The sequence below is a fragment of the Eriocheir sinensis genome, unplaced genomic scaffold (genome assembly GCF_024679095.1).
Source record: "Eriocheir sinensis breed Jianghai 21 unplaced genomic scaffold, ASM2467909v1 Scaffold1423, whole genome shotgun sequence".
Classification (NCBI taxonomy): domain Eukaryota; kingdom Metazoa; phylum Arthropoda; class Malacostraca; order Decapoda; family Varunidae; genus Eriocheir; species Eriocheir sinensis.
In genome coordinates this window covers 65939-71600 of record NW_026110766.1, presented here as the reverse complement: position 1 = coordinate 71600, position 5662 = coordinate 65939, and the positions used below count along the sequence as shown (strand labels likewise).

At 46.4% G+C, this 5662-nt stretch overlaps 2 long non-coding RNA genes across 3 annotated transcripts; both read right to left on the bottom strand.

The window, feature by feature from the left end:
* Nucleotides 1-673: 673 nt before the first annotated feature.
* Nucleotides 674-5161, bottom strand: LOC126990026 (uncharacterized). 2 transcript variants are annotated; one of them, XR_007743951.1, is made up of 5 exons: nt 4927-5161; nt 4546-4720; nt 2725-3539; nt 883-1733; nt 674-789 (listed from the first exon to the last, which is right to left on the bottom strand). It is a non-coding gene; the product is annotated as an uncharacterized LOC126990026 (long non-coding RNA). The 2 variants fall into 2 exon arrangements; XR_007743950.1 differs by lacking the exon at nt 674-789 and having other exon boundaries at nt 796-1733.
* On the bottom strand, nt 4093-4536 carry LOC126990027 (uncharacterized). Its single transcript, XR_007743952.1, has 3 exons — nt 4391-4536; nt 4268-4317; nt 4093-4142 (listed from the first exon to the last, which is right to left on the bottom strand). It is a non-coding gene; the product is annotated as an uncharacterized LOC126990027 (long non-coding RNA).
* Nucleotides 5162-5662: the final 501 nt, after the last annotated feature.

The window sequence follows — 5662 nt, the reverse complement described above, 5'->3', positions numbered from 1 at the left end:
GAAAGCCTTGTCAAATAGGTGTTTCTTCAGGTTCATGGTACAGAGGAGGGGTCACACTACCACCAGGGTCATAGAACTACTCCTGGAAATGCCCTCGACTCCTATGAAAGCCTTGTCAAATAGGTGTTTCTTCAGGTTCATGGTACAGAGGAGGGGTCACACTACCACCAGGGTCATAAAACTACCCCTGGAAATATCCACAACTCCGACGAAAGCCTTATCAAAGAGATATTCTAAGTGTATACATTCATAAGTATATACATACGCCATCTTGCATTGGCTCATGCTGCCCTCCCGGAGCTCATCTTTAATCCTAGAATCTAGAGTCCGGGTTGATAGGTGGTCTTCTGGACAGCATGTGGGTAGTTTTAAGCCACTCGGCAGCGGCTGAAAAACCCCAGCTGGGTGGCACCGGGCGAGATTGAACCACCGTTCCGTGAATTGCCATCACAGTATCCACTCACTCACAGGTAGGACAAGGCTTCTTCACCCATGGACGGGCTTGTCAACCTGGTGGATAGAGAGACAGGGAGGTTAGGGTAGCTTAGGGTAGGGTAAGGTAGGTTAGGTAAGGAGGAGAGGCTAGATTTGGCAGGGAGGGAGAGATATGGCAGGGACACAGGCAGGGAGAGAGTGATTTGGCAGGGAGAGGGAAATATTTGGCAGAGACATGTGCTGGGAGTTTTAGTAGAGGACCTGGAAACAGTGCTCAGAAGGGAAAGACTCCGATGGTTTGGACATGTAAAGAGAGCAGGGGAGGACACAGTGCTGGGAGTTTTAGTAGAGGACCTGGAAACAGTGCTCAGAAGGGAAAGACTCAGATGGTTTGGACATGTAAAGAGAGCAGGGGAGGACACAGTGCTGGGAGTTTTAGTAGAGGACCTGGAAACAGTGCTCAGAAGGGAAAGACTCCGATGGTTTGGACATGTAAAGAGAGCAGGGGAGGATACAGTGCTGGGAGTTTTAGTAGAGGACCTGGAAACAGTGCTCAGAAGGGAAAGACTCCGATGGTTTGGACATGTAAAGAGAGCAGGGGAGGATACAGTGCTGGGAGTGTTGGAGAGATTGGAGGTAGAAGGAAGGAGACCAGTTGGTAGACCTAGGAAAACATGGAGAAGGTGTATACAGGAAGACTTGGCATTGATGGGATTGGATGAGCATTGGGCAGAAGACAGAGTAGAATGGAGGTAGAAGGAAGGAGACCAGTTGGTAGACCTAGGAAAACATGGAGAAGGTGTGTACAGGAAGACTTGGGATTGATAGGACCGTATAAGCATTGGGGGGAAGACAGAGTAGAATGGAGGAGAGCCATAAAGCGTCCAACCGCTCAGGAAGATTGAATTAAATGGACCTTAACCTAAATAATGATGATGATAATGACATTGTACTTACCAGGGATTGAGTGGTCATAGTAGTAGTAGTAGTAGTAGTATCAGCTGTCATGGAAGTACTATATAAGGGATTCAATAGTACACATAGTAGCTGTATAGAGGATTTAATAGTACATATATCAGTATAGAGGATAGTAATAGTAATAGTAGTAGTAGTAGTCTCAGCGATCTCCTTGAGTCCGTCGTCAATGTAGATGTAGTTTCCACACCTCCACCACCTTAGTAAGATTGATGTGGCCGAGGTCAACAACATCGGCCGAGCACATCTCACAGAACTCCTTGTCCGTTGCGAGCTTGACCCGGCCGCCAACCTTCCGCCAGCTCGATCTCCGCTGACGCTCCCTGGGAAAGGTCAGGTCAGGTTAGGTTAGGTCGCGGGAGGTCATGGTGGGGTCAAACGAGGGTGGGTTATGTTTTAGGAGGCAAGTAAAGAAATGGAAAAATCACTGGGCTATTTTTTTATATATATATTTTTGTGTGTGTGTGTGTTTGTGTGTGTGTGTGTGTGTGTGTGTGTGTGTGTGTGTGTGTGTGTGTAGTGGAAGGCAGGGTACAGGGTTCCTCTTCTTACTAAAACCTTGATTAAAAGAAAATAAATAAATATATATAAATCCTGGGAGCTATTTTATTCTTATGTTATGTAAATGGTATGTCAATTAGTGTTTCCTATCCACTACTTTTATATGCAGATGACACAGTATATATATTAGCTGTAACACACAAGGATGCCACATGTAATAACCATACTATTGAGCCAATCTGTGGGCTTATTTACTTCAACAATGACACCTAGTCTTTCCATATGGTCTAATTCCTTCTTAAGTTTATCCCTCAGAGCAACAGGTATTTCTCTAGGAGGGTGAGCCACAGGGACAGCACTTGGACCAAACTGTAATTCAACTGTTGGAAAGTTTTGTTTAGTGGGTGCAACATCTGTGGTCATATGCCGGAGGGAGACAGAAGAGGAAGGAAGGAAAGTTTTGTTTAGTGGGTGCAACATCTGTGGTCATATGCCGGAGAGAGACAGAAAGGGAAGGAAGGAAAGTTTTGTTTAGTGGGTGCAACATCTGTGGTCATATGCCGGAGAGAGACAGAAGAGGAAAGGATTATAGGAGAAGGGAACAGACCCCAGGAGACGGGACACAACCCCCGATTAATACCTGGTACCCATTCACTGCTGGGTGGACAGGGGCGTAGGGTATCGGAAAAGCTGCCCAAATTTTTCCACTCTGCCCGGGAATTGAACCCGGGATCTCTCAGCCAAGTAATTTACCTGTACCATCCAGCAGGCATCCCAGTCCCTCAAATACATCAAAGAATTCCTCCAACATACCATTTGCACCATGAATTGTAGGCAATGTCCAGCGCACACCTGTGGTCGATGCATGTGTAGGCATTGGCACCCTTCAGCTGCATGGGTGAAACCTTAGACATCTGTGGGAGAGAGAGAAAGAGAGAGATTGACAAATAATATAGAGGGAGAGGAAGATAACAGTAAGATACAGGGATTTTAACATGATAATGAGGTTAACCCGGTAGCAGCGACGGGCCAAATTTGTGGCTTTACCGTGTAGCAGCGACAGGCCAAATTTGTGCCATGATATAAACCCCAAAAAATAGATGATACATAATCTGATCGCAAATGCTTTGATATATATGAAATGGTTTGTGTGAGGGGTGATTTTTTCTCATTTTTCTCGCTTGGAGGGACCATTAAGAAACATGATCCCCGCTGCTACTGGGTTAATATCTGCATTTTTATGAGCGTTTTTTTCAAGTTCATTGTGCAGAGGAAGGGTCAGACTACCACCAGGGTCATTAAACTACCCCTGGAAATGCCCCAAACACCTATGAAAGCCTTGTCAAGTATTTTTTTCTACAACAAAGGAGACAGCTCAAGGGCACACACAAAAGAGGAAACTATATTAAAAAAAAAAAGCCCGCTACTCGCTGCTCCCAAATACCATGTGTCAACTCCTGTGCAGATGACAAAAACCTGGATCTTCAAGTCCCTCCCTGTCTTAGCCTGTGGGGGGAATCTCAACGCCCTGCCCCTGCTGTGGGTGGTGTGGGGGGAGGGGTGGGTCTGGTGCAGGGCCCACAGCTCCACCGTCAGGCTCAGGGGGTAGTCTCCAGGTCCGACAGGTGCTGGGGGAGGGGGGGGAAGGCACCATATCAGAACACTCCTTACCCTGAGAGCATGTCAAGATATGTAACATTGCAACATTCAGTAGATATGTACCATTAAAACCTCTTGTAAACCCAGCCAGTAAAACCTCTCTTGAACCCAGCTATTAAAACCTCTTGTAAACCCAGCCAGTAAAACCTCTCTTGAACCCAGCTATTAAAACCTCTCTTGAACCCAGCTATTAAAACCTCTTGTAAACCCAGCCATTAAAACCTCTTGTAAACCCAGCCATTAAAACCTCTTGTTAACCCAGCTATTAAAACCTCTTGTAAACCCAGCCATTAAAACCTCTCTTGAACCCAGCCATTAAAACCTCTTGTAAACCCAGCTATTAAAACCTCTTGTAAACCCAGCCATTAAAACCTCTTGTAAACCCAGCCATTAAAACCTCTCTTGAACCCAGCTATTAAAACCTCTTATAAACCCAGCTATTAAAACCTCTCTTGAACCCAGCTATTAAAACCTCTCTTGAACCCAGCTATTAAAACCTCTCTTGAACCCAGCTATTAAAACCTCTTGTAAACCCAGCCATTAAAACCTCTTGTAAACCCAGCTATTAAAACCTCTCTTGAACCCAGCTATTAAAACCTCTTGTAAACCCAGCTATTAAAACCTCTTGTAAACCCAGCTATTAAAACCTCTCTTGAACCCAGCTATTAAAACCTCTCTTGAACCCAGCTATTAAAACCTCTTGTAAACCCAGCCATTAAAACCTCTTGTAAACCCAGCCATTAAAACCTCTTGAACCCAGCTATTAAAACCTCTTGTAAACCCAGCTATTAAAACCTCTCTTGAACCCAGCCATTAAAACCTCTTGTAAACCCAGCCATTAAAACCTCTTGTAAACCCAGCCATTAAAACCTCTTGTAAACCCAGCCATTAAAACCTCTTGTAAACCCAGCCATTAAAACCTCTTGTAAACCCAGCTATTAAAACCTCTTGTAAACCCAGCCATTAAAACCTTACCTTATCGCTTGTGTGAGTCTTCCCCTGCATAGGAACAGCCGCGTCATCCAGGGGTAGACCAGGGAATCAACCACTCATATCCACGGTAGACCAGGCAATCGACCACTCCTCCAGGGGCCGGTAGACCAGGAATTCAACCACTCAGCGGATGACCAGTGTTGTGTAGCTCTCCAGTCTGAAATCGAGGGAGTTTGTAACCTAACCGATCATGGATATTAATCAGTGTTTTTACTCAAAGACAAACTGTGTGCGATGAACATTCAGCGACTCGGAAATAATCACTGGATATTTACGACACAATAACAAAAATATCCGAAGCCACACCTGAACCATTGGGTACCTGTGACATTATCAGTAAAGGCAATTAGGACACCCACTCACCAGGACGTCTCAGAACAAGTGCGCCGAGGACTATTATGGAGGCTAACATGGCGGTAGTCCGGGGCGTGGAACCTCATCAACGGTAGCGGTGTGTTCTGTGGTTGAGGCTCGGCCGTGGAGGTTTCTTGTAGACCCGGGTGGATGTGGTAATGCCCGGGTGGAGCAGCAACGGCCGTAGAGGGTTGGGATGTACACTGTAGACTCTTATGTATACTGTAGAGTCTTCCATGGCAAACGTTGCCTGTTCTTTACTAACTAGAGAGAGAGAGAGAGAGAAAGACAGAGATTGAGAGAAAGACAGAGAGACAGAGAGACAGAAACAGAGAGAGCGATTGAGAGAGAGAGACAGAGCAACACACACACACAGACGTACGCACAGTGCAGTGAGGGAGAATTAAGCAACACACACACACAGACGTACACAGTGCTGGGAGGGAGAATTAAGCAACACACACACACACAGACGTACACAGTGCTGGGAGGGAGGAAGGACAGGCAGCATGGCGGTACATTGTTTATTACGGAACGAAATTCGCGTTACAGCTGCAAGGTGCTCTCAACCACAATGCCTTACAAAACCAGCAGTAGTTACCTCCTCCTGCTGCAGCGACCTCCCCAAGACGGAGGGCCCCCAGACCCCGCCCAGCGAGGATGCGCCTCCCCGGCCACCTGGTCAAAGCCTGGTCAACCAGTCAGCCAGAGAGGTGCCCCCGACAGGGCCCAGAAGCCTTCCGCA